At 35.4% G+C, this 27,843-nt stretch overlaps 1 protein-coding gene across 14 annotated transcripts in view; it reads right to left on the reverse strand.

Moving 5' to 3' along the window:
• COX7B2 (cytochrome c oxidase subunit 7B2) overlaps positions 1 to 27,843 on the reverse strand; it is a 164,567-nt gene that overhangs the window by 84,902 nt on the left and 51,822 nt on the right. For all 14 annotated transcript variants that reach the window (XR_013555300.2, XR_013555299.2, XM_060655124.3 and 11 more), the window contains one exon: positions 20,385 to 20,440. The gene's annotated coding sequence lies outside the window, so the exon portion shown is untranslated. The remainder of the gene's footprint in view (positions 1 to 20,384; positions 20,441 to 27,843) is intronic.

A 27,843-nucleotide genomic window follows, 5' to 3' on the forward strand; every position in this document is an offset into this window, starting at 1 on the left:
CTGAGAGGCTACACAAAAGAGGAAGAAGGAAGAGGAGAGAAGAGGAGGAGGAGACGGTAACAGCAGCTGGGAGCTGAAAAAAAATCTTACTAAAGTATCAGCTGTTGAATAGTGCAGGAGAAACAGATTTCACAGTTTGAGTCCAGACAAGTTAATTTATAAGGAGAAGAACAAAATCATCATTATCATCATCATCATCAAAAGCAAACACGAGTTTCTGAGTTGTTAAAGCGTATTACTTATGATGTCCACTTTTCCACTGAAAATTACTAAGCAAGCACAAAATAAAAGTGAAAGCAGAAAAACTGTGATGCCTATTCATGAAATAATAAAATATGACTCTGATTAGGTACCAATTCTGGATATACCAGGAAAAGAATTCAAAGAAGCTAGAAGTATGTTCAAAAAATTAAAGAGAGTTATTTAAAACTTAAAGGAAAACAGAGTTCAATGAAGGAACAGATAGGGAATCTCATCAGAGAAACAGAAATCATAACAAAGAATGAAACAGAAGCTTTTGATCTGTGGGGGATGGGTTAAATAAATGATGAGTATTAAATGAGGGCACCTGTGATGAGCACCGGGTGTCGTATAGGAGTGGTGAATCACTAAATTCTACACCTAAAACTAATTATTACCCTATATGTTTACTAACTGGAATTTAAATAAAAACTTGAAAAGGAAAAAAAAAATTCTGGATCTGAAAAGTACAACCAAAATGTAAAATTTACTATATGGGATTAACATCAATTTTAAGATGAAAGAAAAAGAAATACAGAAATGTGAAAATAAAATTTGAAGAATAGAGAGAAAAAATACTGAATAAAAATGAATAAAAGCTCAAAGACTTGTGGGGTAACACCAGATGATTCAATGTACATGTCACAAGAGTCCCAGTAGTAGTAGTGAAAGAAAAAAATATTTCAAAAAATAAGGGCTGTACTGTTCCCAAATTTAGTACGAAGAAGAAAAAAAAAAGAAAAACAGAAATATTAACTTACAGATCCAAGAAGTTTTACAAATATCAAGTAGGATAAACACAAAGAAAATCATACTCCTATACTTTATAGTCAACTTCTGAAAGCTACAGATAAAGAGAAATCTCTGGAATGGCATTACACAGATGTTAACAATGATTCAATAATGGATTTTATAACACAAACAGTGGAGGACAGAAGACAACAGCATGGCACAAAGTACAGGAGAAAAAAGCTCACCTAAAAATTAATCTATATCCAGTGACACTACTTTTCAAAATTGATACTTTTTAAAGTTTTTATTTAAATTCCAGTTAGTTAACATACAGTGTAATATCAGCTTCAGGTGTACATCACAGTGATTCAATACTTCCATACAACACCCAGTGCTCATCACAGCAGGTGCACTCCTTAATCCCCATCATCTATTTTATTGACCACCCCCCCACATACCTCTTCTCTGGTAACCATCAGTTTGTTCTCCATAATTAAGACTCTGTTTCGGGGTGCCTGGGTAGCTCAGTCGGTTAAGCGTCCGACTTCTGCGGTTCGTGAGTTTGAGCCCCGCGTCAGGCTCTGTGCTGACAGCTCAGAGCCTGGAGCCTGCTTCGGATTCTGTGTCTCCCTCTGTCTCTGCCCCTTCCCTGCTCATGTTCTATCTCTGTCTCAAAAATAAATAAAACATTTAAAAAAAATTTAAAAAAATTTTTGGTTTGCCTCTCTCTCAAGACTCTCTTTTTTTCCTCTATGCTTGTTGTTTCATAAATTCCACAAATTTAATATGGAATGTGTCTTTCTCTCACTGACTTACTTCACTTTTGCATAATACTCTCTAGCTCCATCTATGTCACTATAAATGGCAAAATTTCATTTTTTATTGCTGAATAATATTCCATTGTATATATATACCACTTCTTTATTCACCAATTGATGGACACTTGGACTGTTTCCATAATTTGGCTATTATAAATAATGCTGCTATAAGCATCAGGGTGCATGTATCCCTTTTAATTTGTATTTTTGTATTCTCTGGGTAAATACCTAGTGATAGGACTCTGGATCATAGGGTAGTTCTATTTTTAATGTTTTGAGGAACCTCCATACTGTTTTCCACAGTGGCTACACCACTTTGCATTCCTACCTACAGTGCAATAGGGATACCTTTTCTCCACATCCTTGCCAACATCTGTTGTTTCTTCTGTTGTTTTTAGCCATTCTGACAAGTGTGAGGTGATATCTCATTATAGTTTTGATCTGTACATCCATGATGATGAGTGATGTTGGGCATCTTTTCAAGTGTCTGTTGGCCACATGTGTGTCTTCATTGGAAAAATGTCTATTCATGTCCTCTGCCCATTTTTAATAGGATTACTCATTTTTTGGGTGTTGAGTTATATACACTCCTTATTTTGGATACTAACCACTTATCAAAAATGTCATTTGCAAATATCTTCTCTCATTCCATAGGCTGCCTTTTAGTTTTGTTGACTTTTCCTTTGCTGTGCAGAACCTTTTAATTTGATGAAGTCCCAATAGCTTATTTTTGCTTTTGTTCCCCTTGCCTCAGGAAACATCTAGAAAGAAATTGCTACCGCTGATGTGAAAGATATTACTGCCTGTGTTCTCCTCTAGGATTTTTATGGTTTCAGTTCTCACATTTAGGTCTTTAATCCATTTTGAATTTATTTTTATGTATGGTGTAAGAATATGGTTCATTTTCATCTTTTTGCATGTTGCTGTCCAGTTTTCACAACACCTTTTGTTGAAGTCACTGTCTTTTCCTCACTGGATATTCTTTCCTGCTTTGTCAAAGATCAACTGGCCGTATAGTTGTGGGTTCATTTCTGGGTTTTCTATTCTCTTCTATTGATTTATGTGTCTATTTCTGTGCCAGTACCACAGATGACTGCGGTGATCTGATCACTACAGGTTTATAATATAAACCTGTAAGGTAAAGCCCAGAATTGTGATGCCTCCAGCTTTGCTTTGCTTTTTCAAGGCTGCATTGGCTATTTGGGGTCTTTTGTGGTTTTATACAAGTTTTAGGATTGTTGTTGTAGCTCTGTGAAAAAATGCTGTTGGTATTTTGATAATGACGGAATTAAATGTGTAGATTGCTTTGGGTAGTACAGACATTTTAACAATATTTAATCTTCCAATCCATGAGCATGGGAATATCTTTCCATTTTCTTGTTGTCTTCAATTTCTGTCATCAGTGTTTTACAGTTTTCAGAGCACAGGTCTTTCACCTCTTTGGGCTTATTCTTAGGTATCTTATTGTTTTTGGTGCAATTTTAAATGGAGTTGATTCCTTGATTTCTCTTTCTGCTGCTTCATTATTGGTGTATAGACATGCAACAAATTGTTGCACATTGATTTTGTATCCTGGGACTTTACTCCATTCATGTTTCAGTTCTAGGAGCTTTTTGGTGGGGTCTTTCAGGTTTTGTATATATAATATCATGCCACCTGCAAATAGTGAAAGTTTTACTTCTTCCTTATTGAAATGGATACCTTTTATTTATTTTTGTTGTCTGGCTGCTGTGGCTAAAACTTCCAGTACTGTTAAATGAAAGTAACGATAGTGGACATCCACGTCTTTTTCCTGACTGGAAAGGAAAAGTTCTCTTTTTTTTCCCCACTGAGGATGATACTAGCTGTGGGTTTTTCATACACAGCCTTTATTATGTTGAGGTATGTTCCCTCTAAACCTACTTGTTGATAAGAGACTGTTAAAAACTGAGAACAAACTGAGGGTTGATGGGGGGTGGGGGGGGGTGGGTGATGGGTATTGAGGAAGGCACCTTTTGGGATGACACCAACACCTTTGGGTGTTGTATGGAAACGAATTTGACAATAAACTTCATATATTGAAAAAAAAAAAACCTACTTGTTGAGGGTTTTTATCATGAATGGATGTTGTACTTTGTCAAAGGACGCTGAAATACAATCTCTTTAAAAAAAATCAGTTGTTAGTTGCGGATACACACTAAAGGAGATGTTAAAGGAAGTCTGGAGGATTGAAGAGAAATGATACCAAATACTAACTCAGTTATATAGCAAGATATATAAACTGTACATATATGTATAATATATATATATATATATATATTATATATATATGTGTATGTATATATACATATGTATATGTGCCTGCATACTTATTTATGTGTACACACACACACACACACATTTCTTCCTTTCTTTCAAAACATTTTGCTGATAAAAGAAGCCAAACACAAAAGGTACACATGGCATGATCCCATTTAGATGACATTTTACAAGAAACACAAGTAACCTTTGATGACAGAAAACAGATCACTACTTGTCTGAGTTTGGGACCAAAGGCAGAAATTGACTGAAAGGCACCAGGGACTTTTTGGGGTGATGTAAATTTTCTATATTTTGATTGTGGGGATGAGCACCCAAGTGTATTCATATCAAAACTCATCAAACTGTACACTTAACATGGATGCATTTTACTCTATATAAATTATACTTTGTTAAATTTAACACATAAGCAAAAAACTAATGAATTTCACAAAATGTAGAGAATTTCCATTTAATGAAGAATACCATAAGCAAAGTTAAAAGATTCAAGACTAGGTAGGAATGTTTGCGATGTTGCAATTAACGAAGTATTAATATGAGCGTACACAATGAACACCTGAAAATCAACATGGAAGAAAGGAAACCACAAAGGAAAGGTGGGCAAAGGTAGCATTTAAGAAAAAGAGGTTCATATTCACTACAAAAGTAACAAAAGTTAAAATTAGCAGTTTTCAAAATGACAAAAATCAGAAATTGGACAGTACCAAATATTAGAGTATAAGGGTTTAAGCTGCCAGGTGTTGCTGCTAGGCTTATAAACTGATTCGGCCATTCCATAGAGCAATCAGTAAGTACTTAGTGAAATTATATGCGCATGGGACCTGCAAAATCCTCATCAGGTAATACTAAGTGTCAATCATAGAAGATAAAATAAGTAAAATGTGGCATATGCATGAGACAGAACTCAAGGCAACAGTGAGAATAAAATTACACACACAGTAGAATTAATAAATCAAAATAAAAAAGTGTTGAGTAGCAAAACTATTAAACAGATGATTCAAAATGATTTACATAAACTAAAAACACATGAACACACACATACTCGGAGTAACACCATATAATTTGCAAATATATATTTAACTCCAAGTCTAATATGAGTATGAGTACAGAGGAATGCCAGTGGAGATAGGGAATCAAGAAAGGCAATTATAAAAACACAAGAGAGGTCTTACACAGATAGACATCAGAGAAGTATCATTAATTCTCCACACATAAAGGAAAAACATATTTATGTATGTTCACTCTTCTCAATACTTTTGTAATGGTATGTCCATATTCTTTTATCTGAGCTATTCTCCTTTCTCAAATGATAGCCTAAACTCTGAAGACAACAGCAGTGCTCTAAGCATGTGCGTCAGATTACTGTCTTCCTGCATATAAAAATGCATACAGCATTCCATGAGGAGTAACAAAGGATCATTTTTTTTTTTTTACTACTTTTTCTCCCTTTAAAGAGAATACAAATATTTTTCATGGTGTGTGTCATATCGCCAAGACTAATCTTGTTTTAAATTGAAAAATGTACGGGGCGCCTGGATGGCTCAGTCAGTTAAGCATCAGACTTCAGCTCAGGTCACGATCTCGTGGTCCGCGAGTTTGAGCCCCACGTCTGGCTCTGTGTGGACAACTCGGAGCCTGGAGCCTGCTTTGGATTCTGTGTCTCCCTCTCTCTCTCTGTCCCTCCCCTGCTCACACTCTGTCTCTCTCTCTCTCTCTCTTTCAAAAATAAACATTAAAAAAATTATTTTAATGAATAAATTGAAAAATGTATCAAGAACCATGATTCAGTTTAGCTGAACATTATAAAGTAATAGTCTCTCATTTCACAACCATCATTTGGTGATTGTAGAGTAAGTATATCTTATGTTGTCTATGAATAATCTACTTAAAAATCCATACAAGATCTATTTTCTACCTGAGCTGCAGCCACTTTATTCTTTTGCAAAAAATTCTGAGACCTTTATTTCCATATGCAAAACTTTCAGGTAAAATTCAATCAGTAATAGTTTTATGAAAGAATGTCACCATGAAGCTCTTTTTTGTAGTGAAGGACATAGAATAACTATAATAGCAATGTGTTATAAATGATACTCCATCCTTTAGAAGAGGAAGAAATTACAAAACAAGGAGACCAGAGAAGCTTTGTGGATGAAATAATATTAGAGCCAGACCTGAAGTTAGAGAAAATTCAGATATTCTAAGATGGAGAAGCAAGATGTTCCAAATAAAGAGAACAAAAGGAGGTGAGAAAACAAAGAGTATTTTACTTCACACAATCTATTATACCATACAGGGAAGACATATGAAATAAGACAGCAAAATTAAGTTAAAAGGCAGATCAAAGATAAAAAATTTGAACTTCATTACATGCAATTTGGGTAAAAGGTAATGGTGTATCAGAAACAAGTTAGGAGTATTAATCAGTTGCAAGCAAAGAGCCTGGAGAAGAAATGGCATGATATGACATGACATGACATGGGGAACTTGGTTAGAAAGTTAAAATAATTGTCCTATCAAGAGATAATGAGAGCCTGAAATAGAAAAGATGCTATGAAAACGGAGAGAAGAGGAACAATTTATGTACAGAAAATTTTCTAGAAATGGGAAGCAATTGGGTGAGATAAATAATCAAATGACTAATTTTTTTTTTTAGTCTCAGCATCTTGTAGTATACTTTATTCATTGCTAGGATGAAGGAAGAGGAGGAAGATCAGGTATGAAATTATATATTATATAGATCAGATATCTATATATCTATAACTACATATCTGTATATCTATATCTATATCTGTCCCTGATTCTGGTTAATATTCGGTCTTTAATCTAGGAAGAGCTCCCGAAATACTTACAAGGTCCCAAGTGATCTGAGTGATCTAATACGAAACTCCTAAATCCCCTGGAATTTCCAGGTGATGGAAACCTCCATAAAAATCCCAAAAATACAGGGTTCAGAGACCTTCCAGGTTGGTCAATACAAAAGGGCTCGGAGGATGGCACAGCCCAACTTCACAGAGACAACACTCCTGGCACTTGGAACCCTTCCAGAGCTCACGCTACGCATCTCTTTATCTGGCCCTTCATTTATATTCTTTAAAATATGCTTCATAATAATAAATTGTCAGTAATAAGTTAACTGTTTTCCTGGGTTCTATCAGCCACTCTAGCAAATTATCAAACACAAGGATATCTGGGAACCTCTGAATTTGTAGCCAAGTTGGACAGAAGTTGTGAGTAACCTGGGAACCTGTTATTGGCAATGGGCTTCTGAAGTTGCGGGACGGAGGCATCTTCCGGGACTAAGCTCTTAACCTGTGGGGTCTGCGCTAACTTTAGTAAGTGTTGAAATTAAACTGAATTGCAGGACCCAACGGTGATGTTGGAGAATTGGTTAGTGTGGGGAAAAACTTTACACATTTGTTGGGCAAAGCAGTAGTAGACAAGAAATGTTAGAGTTTTTTCCTTTCCAGACATCATGTTTAGCAGAATATAAGAAAATATATTCTAGACATAATGAGTTCGAAGTTCCAAGATACCTTTAAAGGGAAATGTTCAAAGGGCAATTGTATTAGTCAAGGCAATTATAGCTGTTGTACCATAAAAAACTCAACATTTAAGTGGCTTAACATGATAAATGTTTATTTCTTGTTCATGTAAAGCCTAGTAAGAGTGTAGAAGAGGGGAGGGAATCTGCTCCACAGAAATTTAGGAGGTTTGGCTGAAAATTTTCCACCATTCTTAACATATGGCTTCCACTTTCCTGTGAGCAGTGGTAGGCAAATTCTTAAAGTAGAAAGCATAATAGCAGACAACAATACAAAAGAGTAAATATAGGAGCAGTAGAATCAAACTGGAAGCTCCTAAAAATCATGTATTTTTTTAACTTCATTTATGAAATAAAGACTCAGAAGTAAGACCCAGAAACTCAGTGTCACTAAACCTAGTGGAAGGTTTTTAAGAAAGAAGAGGCAATAAAACGTATCAAATCACGAATCAGGCAAGGAAGATGAACACAGGGAAAAACTGATGGGAATGAATGACTTAGACTATTATGTCACTTTATAATCATGTGGACTTAATAGTTCTGAGAGAAGAAATGAAATGAAAAGGGATGAAAGAGTCAGTGAATGATGAGAAGCATCAGCCCGTGTAGATAATTCATTTTTTTTTTATTTTATTTGAGTATAGTCATTAGTTTCAGGTGTACAACACAGTGATTCAACTTCTCTATACATTACACTATGCTCAGCACAAGTGCAGCTGCCATCTCTTACCATACATTGTTATTACTATATCACTGACAATATTTCATATGCTACACCTTTTATTCCTGTGATTTATTCATTCTACAGCTGGAAGCCTGTATCTCCCAATCCCCTTCACCCATTTGCCCATCCTGCGTCCTCTCCCCTTTGGCAACTATCAGTCTGTTCTCTGTATTTACAGGTCTGATTCTCCTTTTTGTTTGTTTACTCATTTTGTTTCTTTAGCTTCCACATGAGTGAAATCATATGGTATTTATCATTCTCAGTATGACTTATTTCACTTAGCATCATACCCAATAGGTCTACCCACGTCGTCACAAAGGGCACAATAACATCCTTTTTTATGGTTGTGTAATATTACAGTGTGTATACATACTTATAGATAACAACAACATAAGAAAAAAGGAGTGTGCAACAAGAATGCTGAATGATTTAATTTAAAAAAAATTTGACTGACAAAATCCTGGAGGAATAAAATCAAAATACAAGTAATCTGAGAAAAATAATGGCAGCTAATATCACAAACAATATGCCAGTGTCCAAATTCTTTGAAAAAAATCCCTCAAAAGAAAAATTGGCCAAGTATATAAACTGCTAACTTATAAAAATAGAAATACAAGCGGTTCTTAAACATGAAAAATTTCTTAACCATAATAAAACAAATAAAATTCATAAGTATATTGAAAAAAATTCTTCCCTAATAGATTGGTAAAGACTCAAAAATTTAATAAATCACTGTGTTAACGAGAATGGTATAAGGAAACGGGTGTTCTCACATATTGCTGGTGGCAATGTGTGTGACAGTGTAACTTAAATAGATGAAATGTGGAAACATCTATCAAAATTATAAACATACATATTTTTACCTTAAGTATACTTGCACACAGACACAACTGTACACAGAAGGTTACTTGTTGCAACATTGTTTATAATAGCAAAGTTAGCATATCAAATGTTCCTCTAGTTTAGTTTGTAAACATCCTATGATGAAAATAGGCTACTTTCCAAATAAGTAAATACCCAGTAACTGGCTTGAAATACACAGACACATCACACACACATTCACTCACACTAAGAAAGCAGACCTCTGGAAAGTGGAAGAATAGTTTGATACCTGCATTTTGGGATAGTAAGCATGGCTAGTGCTGTTAGTGATTGAGAAGAAGTAAAAAAAAAAGGCTTTCACTGAAGAAGCTGACTGCCCAGGACATGGCTTCTTAAAATTCAGCTACTAAAACAGTACATTTATATCTAGGGCATAAACTTTATCAAATCTTTGAAAATGTGTGAGGTGTGAAAAACAAATATTTTGACTCTAAAGCACGAAAACGGCACAATTAAAATGAATTAATTAAGTAAATGTCTATATACTTTTTCATGTCAATTAGACAATAATTTAACTCACTTCACATTTAGGTACAACAATATTTAGTTGAGATACAAGTTCATTTTAACATGTTGACTTCACTTCAGGCCCGGGTTTCCAAAAGAAAGAGGACCTAAAGATCTTCACAATGATCTGGGACTTAGTTTAAGAAATGAAAAGGTCTTAGTTCAAGAAATGCAGATATTATTATTATTATTATTTTTAAATAATAAGGTGGAAACAATCCAAGTGTCCATCAGCAGTGAATAAACAAAATGCAATACATACATACAATGGAGTATTATTCGGTCACAAGAACATGGATGACCCTCAAAGACAGCATGCCAAGTGAAATAGGCGAGACACAAAAGAACAAATATTATAAGACTTTACTTACATGAAATATTTAGAATAGGCAAATTCGTAGCGACGCAAAGTAGATTAGAGATTACCAGGGTCTTAGTGGAGGGGAAAATGGGCAGTTAGTGCTTAAGGTGTACAGAGTTTCTCTTTTGAGTGATGAAAAAGGTTTGAAAAATAGTGGTGATGATTGCATAACACTGTGAATGTAATTAATGCCACCAAATCGTACACTTAAATATGGGATGTTTTAATATACATGCATATGTACACACATATTTAATATACATACACATATTTATGTATATTAAACACACATACATGTATATTTATATGCATATATTAAATACATATAAGTATGTATGTGTATATACATAAAACCACAATAAAAAATGTTTTAAAAAGACTATACAGAAAGTGTTTTATAACTACTGACTGCCATTTTAAAGAATTAATTTGTATTTACCTAACTCACTTCTCTACTTGATTGTAAAACATCTTAAAATGCTTCTTCTGACAGTCATACACATTTCAATTCTGAGAGAGTCCAATTAAGTTTTTGTTCTATTTCCTCCAGTTTTAGAACAGTTTTAACTAACAAAAATAACAGAAAATACATTTGGCTTGATACTAAAATAGATTTAATATTGCTGTAAATATTAACATATGTTAATTGCGCAGCACATGTTAATTTCACCAACATACTAACTTTACGAGTCTGTTATAGAAATGAAGTTATATAAAACATACGAGATTGTATAGGTGTATACCTCTAGCAGAGAATAAGTACTTAGTACTGCGTAGCAATATATAGAGAACATAAACTATAGATAGAACTCTGTTTAGATCTACATTAATTTTAAAAAGTAGTATGCAGAATCAAGATAAAGCTTTAAATACTTTATTTTAGACTATGTCAACTTCCTAAACCCTCTTTTACATTTTTTTTTAAGAGAGAGGGAGTGAGCAGGGAAGGGAGAAGAAGGGGGAGGGAGGGAGGAATGGAGAGGCGGGGTAGAGAGAGAGAGAGAGAATGAATTCTAAGCAGGCTCTCCATTCAGCATGGAACCCAATGCAGGGGTCGATCCCATGATCCAGGGATCATGACCTGAGTCAAAATCAAGAGTCAGATGCTCAACTGACTGAGCCACCCAAGCGCCCTTCTTTTGTATTCTTTGTCCAGACTAATGGCTACTATAAGTGTTAATGTCTTCATTACAAACTCAACTACTGAAAATACTTTTAACAACTAAGATTTGAAACAGTCTTTTTTTTCAATAAAATCACAATTGGAACCTTCAGATAGCTAGAATATCGTGTATTCCATTAGTAACATAGCAGATCACACCCACAAAAGCTGATATTACAAAGTTCCATTACAAACAAATGCTTATACTTCTTCATCTTTATCCCTCTATACTACAGAATGAGAAATATGCTTCACAGAAGTTTCCAAATGCAAAGAAAGATCTGGCTATCACTGTATCAGAGGGAGAAGGTAAGGACAATATTAAAGAAAATTTTCAACAACAACAGAGCCACAAAAAACATTCAGCTGGACTTTTATCAAAGATACAATTAAATTAGAATGCTGTCATCTAGGCATTCTGTCTAACCAAGTTTTTCTATATGCAATTTAGGTATAGAAAATATCCACACAATATTTTCCAAATATTCTATTTCCTAAGAGATTACCTTTTCAGTAATGCCCACTAAGGGTTATTTAGTTACCATTCTTTATTGATACTTGAAGGCAGCTGTGAGTTTAGTATTAGTAGTCAACCTTAATTAGTTAGAAAAAAATATGAAATTTTATAAATTGTTCCTGGCTTCCAATTAATAGTGTATTAATCTTCTCAGGCTGCTATAACAAAATGCCACTGACTGGGTGGCATAAACAATGGAAATTTATTTCTCACAGCTCTAGAGACTGGAAGTCCAAGATCAAACTGCTTGCAAATTTGGCTCCTGGTAAGAGCCCTCTCCCTGGCTTGCAGTGTGTCCTAACTCCTTGTGTCCTCACACAGAGTTCTGGTCTCTTCCTCTCCTTATACTAATTATACTTACAATTCTTCTACTTCTTAAATGTTTATTTATCTTGAGAGACAGAGAGAGAGAGAGAGAGAGTGAGCGAGAGCAAACAGGGGAGGGGCAGAGAGAGAGGGAAAGAGAACCCCAAGCAGGCTCCGCACTGTCAGCTCAGAAACTGATGTGAGGCTAGATCTCAGAAACCATGAGATCATGACTTCAGCCTGAAATCAAGAGTCTGACGCTTAACCAACTGGGCCACCCAGGTGCACCAATAATTCTTATACTTCTGATGCTAATCCCATTATGAAGGTTCCTTCCACTCTCATGGCCTCATCTAAACTTTACCTCCCCAAACCTCCGTCTTCTAATACCTTCACATTAGAAGTTGGGGTTGCAACAACTGAATTTGGGGGAAAACAGTCCATAGCACATACTTTGCAATTGTATCTAATTTGAAGTCAACACAGAACCTTAAACATATTTCTGAAGTATCATCTCATTACAAAAAGTGTCACTCTGCATCATTTTCTTGAATATTTTAGAATGTCCACATAAACTAGTGTGCATCAGACTCACGTAGGGGAGCATGTGTAACATAAAAATAAGATCCAGCCCAAACATGCAAGTGTAAGATATAAATTAATGAAACAATTACCCTTTTTTATAGATGAAAACTGTTAGCAGGAAAAAAAAAAAAAAAACAAAAAAACAATCTCTTCCTGTATTGATAATCTAAGGAGGATACTGGAAAGCTAAAACAAAAAAACTCCTTAAATCCAACTCCTTTGCAAATTCATAAGTAATTCTTGATTATTATAGTCCCCTGATCTCTTGTGGAAATGTAATGCAATCTTCCATTCATATTCATTAAATATTAATGGCCCACTATAATCATACATTTGTTTATAAAAATCAGGAGTACATAATTTTGGAACAGGATTCATCATCAGGATGAGATGAGGCTCTTAGAAAAGTAATGACAAATATCCATGAAGGGATTTTTGTAACATTTCTGCTTTACGTGTTCTTATACTATCTCATGTTGTTTGTTGCCACAATTCAGAAACACCAAAGAGCAAGGTAGGATTTAAAAAAGGACAATAAAAATAATGAACTATAAAACAGATTTACAAACGAATAAAGAAAAAATCAGAACTATTACACTTCAAAAGACTGAGGCTGAAAACCTGAAATAACTGTAAACAAAGAAGACATGGACGAGGTGAGCATGAGTATTTACTGAATCCTAGATGCCTAGAACATAAATTTAGAAAACAATATATTCTTTGAAAATATACTACTGTTTCTGAGATGAAGCAAGCAGCATCCCCACCATAAGCAAAATAGTTTCAAGAAACATTCAGGTGAATTTATATGTTCTAGATAAGCATCAAATTTTGAAGGAGAATCAAAAGGTGTTTAGGTTCATCCCTATTCTATAGCACTTGAAATCATGCCAAATACTTATGTGGCCTCAGAGGCAACACTTTCAAAGTAAAAACAACAACAAAAAAACATCATGAATAAATTACTTATATGTCTTACACTGAAAATAATTTAGAACATCTGTAATATTTTAGGTGATCTATTTCATATATCAGATATATAAAATGCATACAGATAGATATAGACATAGACATGGATATGGATATGGATATGGGTATATATCTATTTCAGAAAACCACTGTCAAATTTCATTAGCTGAGGTAGTTATTATTCCTTATTAGATGAAGAGTACAGATGGAGCATGGTCACAGAAGCCAAAATACTTGTTATCTATGTTAGTTGTTCTTTGTTTTTTCAGAAAGACTGGACTTGTGTCACTGAAAAGTATTTAATTCTCTATCAGACCCTGTGGTCATGCATCAAAGCACAATGTGGTCCATTAATCCTGGGTAGAGTAAAATTATGGAGTATTTTGTGATGGCACAAACATGTCTAGATGCCTTACTGGTATTTATAGCTTCTCTCAAGTGTGTGGGAGACTGGAGAGGGTCAGTCCTTATTATTTAAACCTGGATCATTGGCAGCATTCCTCTCATTCATCTTCTGGGAAAATCCTGTGTGTCACAGTTAGAAGAAATGATAATGTACTCAAATATCTTTCTGTAGCTTATCCTAAGACATGAGAATTCTAAATGGCATTTGGATTTGGCTCAATCCCAGACATTTTATTCCACATTGATTTTCCCTTTCCTGCAGCTTTTTTTCATTTCAAAATCTGCACCAAAAAAAAAAAAAAAAAAACAACAACCCTCAAGATCAAACCCTGAAATCAATGCCAATGTCCCTGGACTTTCTTTTTTGACTCAGGTTCTTGAGCACTTCTTTTTCAAAACATCTACTGATTATAATTTTTATGCTTTATTTTAAGACCATTTTCTCATTTTAACTCCTTTGAATCTCTGTGATTTTATAAATAGTGCCCTTATTATGGTCTGCTTCTGGCTTTCCTCACAGAATTTGCCGAGAGTCCCAGAGTAGAACAGACTATTTTTGTGTTCTCTTGAGGAGGCCTGTTCCCTGGCCCTCCCTTATTGTGAGTTTGTTCCAGGCTGTCGGCTGTCTGATGTTTTGATGTCTCTCTCCATTAACTAACTCTTGCCTTTGAGCTTCAGTTTCTTGTTTACTGCCTTCCTTGTTACAGCTCTTGGCTTACTGCTTCAGTCTGTGTGTCAATAGAATCCTTGGCAGCTTCCCGTGTCATTTCTTGCCTCTCCTTCTCCACAGATTGCTTTTCACCAATTTGATTTTCCAAAGATAGCCTGTCAACAGTTCAAAGTGTGGATTCTGTCTGTGGTCTCTTAGACTGTGTTCATTTTAATTATTAGTATGAGGCAGCAAGGCTGACACATAAAAGTAAGTGACCACCTATACTGTGTCACTGAAAAGGCACAAGGATTAAGTCCTGTCCAGGGTGCCTAAAATCCCAGATGACAGATTCATTTCTCCAATTTCCAAAACTTTAATATTCTCAGGAGAACTTTAGCAAATTTCAAATACTCTTTTCTGTCTACCCTTAGGATTTTCTATATAAACTACTATGGCGCTTACCATATTATATATTCTATCTTATACTGTATTATATATTGTAACTAATTTTGCTTCTGTGCCCCCAATAAGACTGTAAGCCATCTGCATAGGAATAGTATTCCAATCCTCAGTATTTTGGGTAGCACATGGTGACAGGTCTAACTACACAACTGTGGAGCTGATAAACATGAAATATAGGTGGAAAGGTGAGAAAATTCCAATGTATTTACTTTTTTTTTTCTTTTCGTAAACTTTATACTCAACGTGAAGCTCGAACTCACAACCAGCATATGAAGAGTCACATGCTCTACTGACTGAGCCAGCCAGGTGTCCCTAAAGGCTCTATGCATTTATTTTAACTGCAGTGCTAATAAGTACCAGTTAGAGAACTGAGTCAGTGGCTACAACAGAAAATCTAAATAACAATGGCTGACACAGCATGGTGGATTTTTCTCATGCAATGAGAATTCTATAGGAAGCACATTACTGGTATAGTTTTGGAAGTTCAAGGATGCCATGTCTAAAAATATCAATAATACTCCTGGTCTTAAGGTTACAAGGTGGCTGCTCCACTTCCTGTCATCATGTGTATCTTCCGTGAATGAGAAAGAAAGAATGGGCCAGAAGGGGGACAAAGCAACATCTGTATCAAGAAAGCAAAACCTTTCCAGATTATATCATCAGATTTTTGGTTATATTTCACTAGACAGAATTACAGGAGATTGTTCCTCAAAACACCAAAAAGGATGAGAAGAGGGGGGGCTTGTATTTTTTTTTTTCTTCTTTTTTGCCTTTGTTTGCCTGCAATACTGGAACTCCGTAAGTAAGAGAGAGAGGAGAAAAAATATTGAGTAAGTCACAGGAAACCTCTGTCAGAGGGGTATTGATGAGTATATGGGTGCCAGGAGAGAGTCAATGTAAATAAAAGAGAGAGCACATGAAATCAACTGATGGCTGCTTCTCCATCCTGTCCAGTAATGGAGGACAGGAGTCAAGCATTTTGATTTAGAAGCTTTAAAGCCCTACTGAGGCATAAGTTTCAAGGGAGTCCTAACATAATGTCTTTCTATTTTTCATTCAGCTCTTCATGGGCTTCATAAATAAAGTTTTCCTGGGGTGCCTGGGTGGCTCAGTTGGTTAAGCGTCCGACTTCAGCTCAGGTCATGATCTCACAGTCTGTGAGTTTGAGCCCCGCATCAGGCTCTGCGCTGACAGCTCAGAGCCTGGAGCCTGCTTCAGATTCTGTGTCTCCCTCTCTCTCTGCCCCTTCCCCGCTCATGCTCTGTCTCTCTCTGTCTCAAAAATAAATAAAAACATTAAATAATAAATAAATAAATAAATAAATAAAGTTTTCCTGAGCACCTTCTATTTATCTGGCACTGTGATACATTGAGTAAAATTATGTAATAATTGTCTTCAAGCTGCCAACTTTATTTAATTAAACTTTATTTAATGAACTTTTCAGTATCAGTAGTGAGCACAGGGTCATGCAGTGGTCCACTGAGGAGGCACTTAACTCAAAATGGATCTGTGCTTGTGGAGTAGGAGTTTAGTCAGAGAAGAACTGCTACAGAAGGAGAAAGTGAAGCTCGCCAATTGACATGCAGGAGGGACTGCTGGCATAGAGTATTAGTGCATAAAGGCCCAGGAAGGCAAGACAAGTAAAAAGTATTCTGGGATTTGCAATTATTTTTTTAGTGGTGCAAAGCACAGAATTCAAAGGGTGAAGACAATGGTAGTGAGAGAAATTAGAAGAGAGGTATGCAAGAAACGAGGGATGTTTTTACACAATGAGACACTAAACCATTTTAAGCTGATACTAGTTTCATGCTTTAGGAAAGTTATCCTGATTCTACTGAAGACAGTTTACTGGAAACAGATAATACTGGAAAGAGGGAATTCAGTTAAAGGACTATTCTAATTGTTCAAGTGAAAAATATGAAAGCCCATCTCAAAACAATGCCAGAGGAATTGGGAAAAAAAAAAGGATACTGATTCTAAAGACATTAAACAAGTCAAAGTCAAAAACACATTCACCAAATGCTGTGTGTGCATGTGTTCATGGCAAGGGGTGGAGGGCAGGCAGGAAAAACAAGTATAGCGGTAGGGCAGAAATGAGGGTAGAAAAATAAGACAACTTCCATTTCTTCACTCATTCACTAATTCAATAATAATGACTGAGCCAATTTTCCTAAAGATAGCATATGTTTGGGCTAAGACATAATAATAATATAAACACCTGTTCATATTAATGTCTATACATCTGACACAAGCACAACTTGAGACCACCTCACCAAGAAAACAGTCATTCAGCCACTGAGAAACCTGACAATGTGCTCTTGAATCATGGATAAACAGCCTACTTTCTAAAGTAAATCTCAAAGGCTAAGGGAATAATATAAAACACCAGATATTATTAAACAAAACACAGTCTTGATCAATACCATGTTTCCATAGTGAGTTACTCAGGAGCCTTCAAAACAACTTATTACGGAAATGAGACTCTTATGCTTTGGCTTTCTCTCTCACTCTAACCTCCTTTTTTTTTTTTTCCTTCCCCTCCCCTATGGGTTTCTGTTAAGTTTCTCAGGATCCACATAAGAGTGAAAACATATGGTATCTGTCTTTCTCTGTATGGCTTATTTCACTAAGAGACTCTTAAAAACTGAGAACAAACTGAGGGTTGATGGGGGGTGGGAGGGAGGGGAGGGTAGGTGATGGGTATTGAAGAGGGCATCTTTTGGGATGAGCACTGAGTGTTGTATGGAAACTAATTTGACAATAAATTTCATATATTAAAAAATAATAAAAAAATAAAGTTTAAAAAAAAGGAAATAAGAAACTTATTAAACTGGCCTCTGTAGCAATTAAAAATAAAATCTGTTATCTAAAATATCAGGTAAAAACTATTAAACCATAAGGAAAATGATGCAGGCTTCACAAAGCCAATCCATACCTAAATAGAATAGCAAGGCACATAGGAATAGATTACAGTTCCAGGTCCAGAGAAAACCAACACAAGTGGTGCGTTGGAAGCATGCAACAGTTTCTAAAATTAGCATTCCATTATCCTGCCTTTATATTATGCATTAAAGGTGCCTTAAGGTTCACTAACCCAATAGGCCTTGTCACTGCTGTTACCAGCTCAACCATGCTAATAACAGGGAATCTCTTAATGCATTCTCTGGTTTGAAAAAAAAAAAATGTATAGAAGAATGAATAATGCCCAAAGTAATTCTGGCTTCCAGACAAGAAGAGCATCCATATTAAAGAATCCATCTCTTGTTTTTCAAAAGATTTCTCTCCTCTGCGTTTATGCCTTGGGAGACTATTTGACCTTAAGGACAATGAAATCAACAAATTAGCAGAAATGAGTGTGATTAAAACAAATGCATAGCATAGTGGTTGTAAGCTCACTTTTAAGTCAAAAAGATCTGAATTAGAATTTCCTAGCCTCTCTAAGTTTCATTAATAATATAGACATAATAGCAACTAGTTCACAGGATTACTGTGAGAAATAAATGCTTACGAGGCACCCAGTCCCGTATCTGGCATAAATAAGTCTTAAATAGATATCAACATAAAAGATGGATTAACGGCATCTTGGGAAGTAGTGATTTGCATTTCTCTTTTACAGGAGATGAGACTGAGGCTCTGAGAGGGTCAGTGACTTGTCCAAGGTCACGATGCTAGTAAATATCAGAACAAGGATTCAAGTACAGATCAACTGTGGTATACAGCAGATTGCTCTGATTTTTTTTATTCTACATTTTAGAAGATATCCTTTCAAAAAGCCAGGACTTAACATAAATACGGTGCTGAGGTTATGGCTTCAGAATTAAATCAAAGAGGGAAAAGGAACATACAGGATAAAATAAGAGCAAAAGCAGTCTACTGCAAAAAGCTTGTACTACAGCCCTGGACATGATCAAGTTTAGAACACAGAACCTGTGAGAAATGGTTAAAACAATCAAGATAATTTAGTCTGGAGAAGAGACAATAGGAGAAAATATAACTGCAACTATCAAATTTACAGAAATGTAATTTAAAAGATTATACACACTTTCAGTTTGCAAGGATGGTTTAACTATTCCCAAAAGACTAAAAATTAAATGTAACAAAAAAATGAGTTTTTTGTGGTCAATTTTGAGTAAGAGTTTGTGCTGGTGGGAGTGATTTCAAGGGATAGATGAAAGCTCTATATATGATTCATGGATGAAATACTATGTTTATATTTGCAAGTTCTGTAGCTATTGGGGAGCTGTTGGATTTTAAGGGAATATTAAAACCTAGATTATCTTTCACATGATTTACATTTCAAAAACAAAATATATGTCTGAATTTTCATGTTTAAGTATTAAAATACCCATGAGTTTACCAAAAAGAAACTGCTCATAGCAATTTTCCACTTAACAAAGTTATTACCAGCAAAGAATTTGATTAGTATGTAAAAATTTATCTCACTATATAATTTCACACTTACTAAATGATATATTACTTGTCATTATCTTGAGATGAAGAAGTTTAGGGACTAGATATTTCCAAATTCTACTTTCAAACTGACCACTGACTCCAGATATAACCATAAATTAGGGCAAGAAAAAAATCAAATGCATATTTCTAGACAGTTACACACCATACTGACCAAATCAACCTAGCTAGTATAAAAAAAGGACCAGCACCATCTAATAGCGAACAGAGTTTTAAAAAATAATGTATAAATTTCTCATGAATCTATAATTACATAACCACACCAGGGGGCGCTCTTAACACTGAAATGACGGATGACATATTTTAAAACACATGGTGGTCTCAGTTGGCCAAAATGAGATTTTTTTCTAGGCATGTAGTACTTGCAACAAGTGCTTATCTCTTGAAAATGTTTTCTGGCAACACACACATTTTTTTTTTTACATCCAAAATGTTTGTGTTGTTAAGACTATCAAGTTAGTCTACCAAGAAAAACATTTTCTGCTGATACGAAACATCTTATTTTGGAAACATTTGTCTAGTTAGACTGGCATCTGTCTCTTATTCTTTCTGTGGTTATGCAGGTTCTCAATAGTCAACAAACTGCTTAAGAGTTCATAAAACTTTAAAAATGGTTTCACTGCCCACTTTATTTTTTACAAAATCCCCATCTAGTTTCCCCCTTCCCACCACAAAAAAAGAGGTCATCTAAAATTGACATACAGCGAAATTCTAATCTGGGCAGCATGGGACTTTTCCATATTTTCTCATTACCTGGTAAGAACGTTGAAGCCCAGACACTCTTCTCAGGAAGTTCAAGATTCAGACTCCTAAAAATACAATTAGAAAATCAGTGTGAGGCTTCAAGAAAATAGAAAAAGGCAAAAAGTAAGTTTGGGCTATGTTACCCAGAGAAAATCACCATTTACTACTCTATCAATAGTAAACATTTTTACACAAATGACATCTGATTAAATAAGCTTTAAGACACAACTTAAAGTTGAATCACAAAGTTTGTGAAAGAAAGAGGACATAGCTACCGGTCTTCCAATGTAGTAGAGAGAGTTGTAAACTTTTCTCAACCCATGTAGTTGAGATCACCCCCTTTTTTTACCAGCTGCCTCCCTGACTCATCATCTACCTGTGCCTAAACTGGAAGAGTTCTGGCCAAGGCTAACAGAGTATGAATGAAGAGAAGGTTGTTACCACAAATGCTGAGTTCAAGGAAACATGAATGGACCAATCTACTGTTTGCACCCTACATGAAATTCATCAGAATTCTAATATTTCAAATCCTATTGACAATACCAAATTTTTCATTCTAGAAAAAAAGTAAGGATTTAAAGTGAAAATATACCTGGAGACAAAAGATAAATTTATTTACTACTTTGGATCAAAGTATATGTGAATGATGGGAAGTCCTACCTACCCAGAAGTAGATTTTAATATAATTTTTGAGTATATGGAGGGGATGGAAGAAAAAAAACAACACAGGACTGGGGTGTCTGGGTGACTCACTAGGTTAAGCACCTGACTTCAGCCCAGGTCATAATTTCACAAGTTCATGGGTTTGAGCCCCACACTGGGCTCTCTGCTGTCAGTACAGAGCCCACTTTGGATCCTCTGTCCACCCTCTCTCTGCCTGCCCCCTCTGGAAAACAAACAAACATTAGAAAAATTAAATCAAAAAAAAAAAAAAAAAAAAGGAACACAGGACGAAAAGAGATCAGGCTATGAAGGAAAGAACCCTCCAGAAAGAAGTACGTTTGGAGTCGGGTGACCACTTTTACCTACGTTACTCCCTCTTGATCTTTGGAGTGAAAGAAACAATTACTGTTGACCAAGACAAAGGAAGCCTTGTTTGGTAAGAGGGAACATATGACACGAACCAATCTGGCATATGGTAAAGCCACATGATTTTCCATCAACAGCAAAGTTAAAAAGCAGTGGTATTTGGGGTTCCATGTGGTCCATCCTGTTAGAAGCGGGCCCTTAGTTACTAGAAAATGAAGGGTTTATTCCCCACTCAACTGGAATGGTTGCCAGAGAGCCACCAAGTGACCTATAGTTTAAATAAGGTTCTAGTGCCACCTGAAGATAAGGATAATAGCCAAAAAATGACAAATTTGTAAAATAGTTTGATGAAACGGCTGGTGGGTATGAGAGAATGGAAACAGTTAAGGATGTCACAGAGCTTTTTTTATCTAAGCAAATGAAAGGATAGAGCTGCCATTTAGTGGGACCGGGAAACAATAAGAAAAGCAGTTACTAGAGGAAATAATTATTTTGACTTTGGATATGTAAATTTTTATATGTCTGTCAGACAGACTCATGAGGAGCAATATAAGGTAAGCAGTTAACCAAATCAGTGTAGAGTTTAGAGGAGACCAAGCTCTCAACTATAAACCAGGGTGTTTTTTTTTCACTCACTGACAATTATCTAAAGCCATGATATATAAAAGGAAGTGTGTACAGACAGAGGAAAGAAAGGACAGAGACAGAGACTAGCCAGGAACGTGGTAGATTCAAGTGGCTCCATCATCCGTGCCTCTTGGTGGTCATGCCCTTGTATGATTTTCATTCCTTAGAATGTGGACAGGACCTCTAACTTGTTTCTAACTCGATGTATGTGACAGGGTGTATATGAATTATACTGTGTGATTACATTGTCACATTATGTAAGATTATAGCAGATTTTCCCTCTGCTAGCTTACTTTTATGAAGCAAACAGCCATGCTGAGGAACCACTTGGCAAAGAAACGAGTGTGGCCTATAAAAACTGAGGGAAGCCTCTAGCTGGCATCTCGTAAGGTCTCCAGCCTCCAGCCAACAAGAAAATGAAGCCCTCACTGTCGCAGTCTCAAGGAAGTAAATTCTGCCAACAATTTGAGTAAACTTGGAAATAAATCCTTCTCTAGTCAAGCATTCAGATGCTACCTCAAGCACCAGATGACACTTTGACTGTAGTCTTGCAGAAGACCTACTTAGGGTGTGCTCAGACTTCTCACCCAAAGAAACAGAGATAATGTGTGTGGTTTTAAACCACTAATTTTGTGGTGATTTCTTATACACCAAGAGCAAAGTAATGCAAGCCCTGAGTTACTACAACATTTAGAGGTGAGGAGATATGAAAGAGCCAGGGAAAAAAGGCCAAATAAAAGAGGCCAGTGAGGTAGGAGGAAAACCAACAGAAAAGCGTTTCTTCAAGAGGCTTATCCCCAGCTTCCTCAGAGAAATCTGAGACAAAGAGCAATGGGACAGGTGAATCTGCTGTACTATTGGAGGCTCACAGGTAATCGCCATTGAAAGGGACACAAGAAGCCAGGTGCTACTTGGCTCTAGCCTCTTTCTGAGGAGAAAATGGTAAAACGCACTACCAAATAAATGAAATGAAATTCAGTCTTAACAGGCTCCCCAGAAGACCCAATTAGTGCCAGGGTTGTGCTACTCTGCTGCTTGTAAGACTTTGAAAGTTGGTATTTCAAAACTGGCTAACACTTAATACCAATCAATGTCAGCTCATTTTAATTACTAAGTAGCTCACATAACCTATTTTTAAACTTTGCATTGTTATTAGACATGCTTAGATTGGCTTGTAATTTATTTTTTCAATCAATACAACCAAATCTAATGAGCATGTATTATGTGCAAGGCCCTGAATTAACAGCTATAGTCAGTGAAATGAGATGCCCTCCTGCTTTTGTACACGTATGGTTTGCACACTCCTACTAAGTATAGAGCACTGGCACACAGTGTGTAAGTTGCATGCACATTCCTACTATGTATAGAGCACTGACACACAGTGTAATTTGTATGCACACCCCTACTATGGATAGAGCACTGGCACACACTATAATTCACAGGCACACTCCTACTACGTACAGAGCAGTGGCACACAATCAAAGGCTATGATGTGCCCTAATATGATTAGTATTCAGCTTTTATCTATATTTATCTATAGTTAGCATTCCATTTTCTATAATGCTTTGAAAGCAATTTCTCCTCTATTTATTAATTCAGTGAAGATGTATTGAGCACTTACTAAAGTACACAAAGGGGCAAACTGGATTAACAAGTATTCACAATTCCTTCTGTAGGAAAGGTACTATCCAAAATGTGTTTCATTTATGTCCTCAATATTCTTTACTTGTGTATATGTGTATCTATCTACATTTACTCTGCCTAGCTTATAGTATATTTGTCTATATACACCTTGCCTATCCATATATACACTAAATAGTATGTGTGTGTATATGCTATACATTTATAGTTTATTTGCCTATATACACCCTGCCTAACCTAGCAATACAACTCTGTCCCTTGCAACCATCCACTTTTCCCCAGGTTTTGTTCTATCATCAAGCCCCAAAGTTTAAATCATTATGGTCCAGTCTGTTCAATTTAGCAGTCTTTGTTATTCTCAATAATATACTTGGCACTCTGAGGCAAGGGGAAATGTAAGACTAGATCATGTCATGAAGGAGTTTTCAACTTGTTTTTTTAATGACAGCTTTCCTATTCTCCTTTTTTTCTGCCTATCCTCACTTGAAATGTAAGCTTCTCCTTAGGAGAGATTCCTATTAACTTTTTACTAATAGACCTTTTAGCACATAGTATGTGATCAATAAGCATTACTTAGCTGATTAGCTACTTTCCAAAATGATTGAGGTGGCCTGCGTGAAAACAGAAATATATACTTAGACAAAACATGTAAATACACTGTTGGATAAACATACACAAACTATAGCTAAATAAAAAGGGGCCGCAAAATGTTTAAACCATACTTTTTGCTCAATAATTTGTTTAATAATTTGGACACAATAGCTATTTTAAAAAATATTCATGTATAACTATATTTAAAAATTAAATCTAGGTCTCTGCTTTCCCACAGCTATTACAAACAGAGAAATACAGATTTTTGTAACCTTATTTCCAACAAAAGAAAGTATTTCATTTCATTAAAAAACAAACAAACAAAATATTTTTCCTGGGTGGTAAATTCTAAGTATTTATTACAAGGATCATTAAGGAAAAAATCAGAGCACATGTCTCCCTTAATGGTCTTAAGCAAGATGGAAAAATTGACTTGAAATTGTTAAAATTAAAGTGTTGCAGTGAACAAGATATACGGCTCCATCCAGAATTTATACTGTGATTCTACTATCACTCTTTGTGTTACTGATGCATATATCAGTCGATAATTATTTTTTAGGACAATTTGGTAAGCATTTTGAAGACCAGAAAAAGTCTGCTAAATGAACATAAGTTTCTTGTACTTTCCAAAATACACAATGTATCCACACTGTATTGATAACTCACATGAAAAACATACCTCAATATTAATATCTATTTCCCACTTCCCAAAGGGTAAGGCTTTACTTCATTTTCATGTACAGTACCATATGAAGTTATGTGAACACAATTTTGGCCTGTAAAGCACTGAAAAATGTAAATCGATTACTAACACTATAAAGAAGTATAGTTATTTACCAGTGTTATACAAGTGAGAACAAATTGTTACTCTAGAAAGGCCTAATACATAGCCTGCCAATACTATAGCAAGCTGCTGAAGCTATTATCCCTGATGAATAAGGGATAATGTGTATCACGTGTCCACGCACCTACAGAATCAAAACTCACCAGAGCTAGGATAGGCATCTAATCCAAGGGCAGTGAATCCATTAGGTTGGCTTGTGATATTAGATGAGGGCTTGTCCAGCTAGAAAAAAATTACTGGTGGCAAGCTATTTCTTTCTCTTTGAATCTGAACTAAGTAATGCCGAGAAAATTAAGGAGTGATAGAATTGAAGGTGATAAAGGACACAAGTTATTTGGGGATATATGTGCAGAGGACTATAATAGAGTTGCCATCAGAAGTGTTTTGGCCCATGATAGGATCCAAGATGGTAAGTGGTCTCTGAAGAGTACTGACTTTGCAGTTCAATACAAATCAAACTGTATTCAAATAAGAAAATTTTATCTTTTTCCCCAGCTTTACTGAGATATAATTAACATATAACACTGTGTAAGTTAAAGGTATATAAGTTGGTGATTTGATAGACATACGTACTGTGAAATTGTTACCAAGATAAAGCCAGTTAACACAACCATCACTTCACATAGTTAATAACATTTTGTGTGTGTGGAGAAATTTGGGGTGGGGAGAACACTTGAGATCTACTCTCCCAGCAATTTTCAAGCAAACAATACAGTATTGTTAACTACAGTCACCATGCTATGTTTTAGATCTGTCGAACTTACTCATCCTACACCTGGAAGTGTGTACCCCTTGACCACCATCACCCACCCCTCTCCCCCCATCCAACACCGGCAACAACCACCCACTCTATGTTTCTGTAAGTTCAGGTTTATTTTAGAATCCATATTTAAGTGAGATCATAGGGTATTTGTCTTTCTGTCTGACTTACTCAATTTAGCATATTGCCCTCAAGGTCCATCCATGTTGCTAAAATGGCAGGATTGCTTTCCTTTTTATGGGTAAATAGTATTTTATTTATTATACCATATATATTATACCACATACTATATGTTATACCATATATATATTTTACCATATGGTATACCATATTATACCATATACTATATATATTATACCATACCATATACCATTATACCATATACCATATGTTATACCATTATACCATATACCATATATACATACACACACACACCATATTTTCACTATCCATTTATCTATCAACAGACACTTAAACTTGTTTCCGTATCTTGGCTTTCGTAAATAATGCTTCAACAAACATGGGAGTAAAGATATCTCTTCCTATGGAAATGACTACATTCCTTCAGAGTATATACCTAGAAGTGGGACTGCTGAATCACAAGGTAGTTCTATTTTTAATTTTTTGAGTAACCTCAATACTATTTTCCACAGTGGTTACACCGACTTACATTCCCACCAACAGTGCACAAGGGTTCCCTTTTCTCCACACCCTCTTATGATACTCACTTTTATTGTGAAGAGAGGCTTTCAGGAACCTAATCCTGTATTTATCTTAGGAACAATGGTTTGGTATTCTCTAGCTCAGTGTTTGTGGTGACTTCATAGATCATAACTATTGTAAGTAACAAGAATAGACTGTATTTTTTTTTTTAGTATAGTTGCCACACAATGTTACATTAATTCAGGTACACAACATAGTGATTCAACAACCTATACCTTCTGCTATGCTCACCACAAGTGGAGCTACCATCTGTCACCATACCACAGTATTACAACACCACCGACTGTATTCTCTATGCTGTGCCTTTTATTCCTGTGAATTATTTATTCCATAACTGGAAGTCTGTATCTCCTACTCCTCATCACCCACTTTGACTATCCCCACATACCCTGAATCTACCTGAATATATATTAAAGTTTTATAATGTATATGATTGTCAAATCGCTATACTGTACACCTGAAACTAATATATTATAATTATATGTCAACCAAACTTAGAAAGAAAGAAAGAAAGAAAGAAAGAAAGAAAGAAAGAAAGAAAAGAAAGCACTAGATTTCTGAGTACCAGAGGCTTTTGTTAATAGCTTACACGGTTCCAAGCATGATACAATGGGTGTTTTCTCAACCCATGTCTGATTTGCTTCACTCCTTTTCCATGGTTCTTTCATTGTCTCTAGTATCTTACAAAACTATGTGGTTATTTCTATACCTTTTGGGGTTTTTGACATGGCTTTTTGTTCTAAACTTTCTATTTTTTTTTTCTTTCAAAAGTGTTTCATGATATTATTAAAATGATATATATCAGTTAAATGAAAAAAAAAAAAACCCACAATGAGTTTATATTGATACCTTTGATTCCAATCCAATATCACAGGAGTCATTTTAGCCCTCCCCTCTTTCCTTATTTAAACCTCTTTCTGCAATAGTGAGAAAACCCAGGTCTCATTATCTAAAGTTTATTTATTTGTCCAATTCTAGTATATACATAAAAATTCTAGTGTGTATAATATGTATATAAAATATATGCCTTGCTATTCCAATCATGTTAGAAACACTTTTACTAATTAAATCACAGCATTTATATACATTTTTTTTTCTCTTTGGCTATACAATATCCAGTTAAGATTCTGTTTTCCACAATAATTTTGGTTATTTTCTTCCCTATTCTCTTCAATTGGTTATTTGTAATATAGTTAGATTTATTTTTTAGTTTATATCCTATTTTGGCTTCTCCCTACTTTCTCATTTAATTT

This window comes from Panthera onca, chromosome B1 (genome assembly GCF_046562875.1).
Source record: "Panthera onca isolate mPanOnc1 chromosome B1, mPanOnc1 haplotype 2, whole genome shotgun sequence".
In the NCBI taxonomy this organism is placed as follows: Eukaryota; Metazoa; Chordata; class Mammalia; order Carnivora; family Felidae; genus Panthera; species Panthera onca.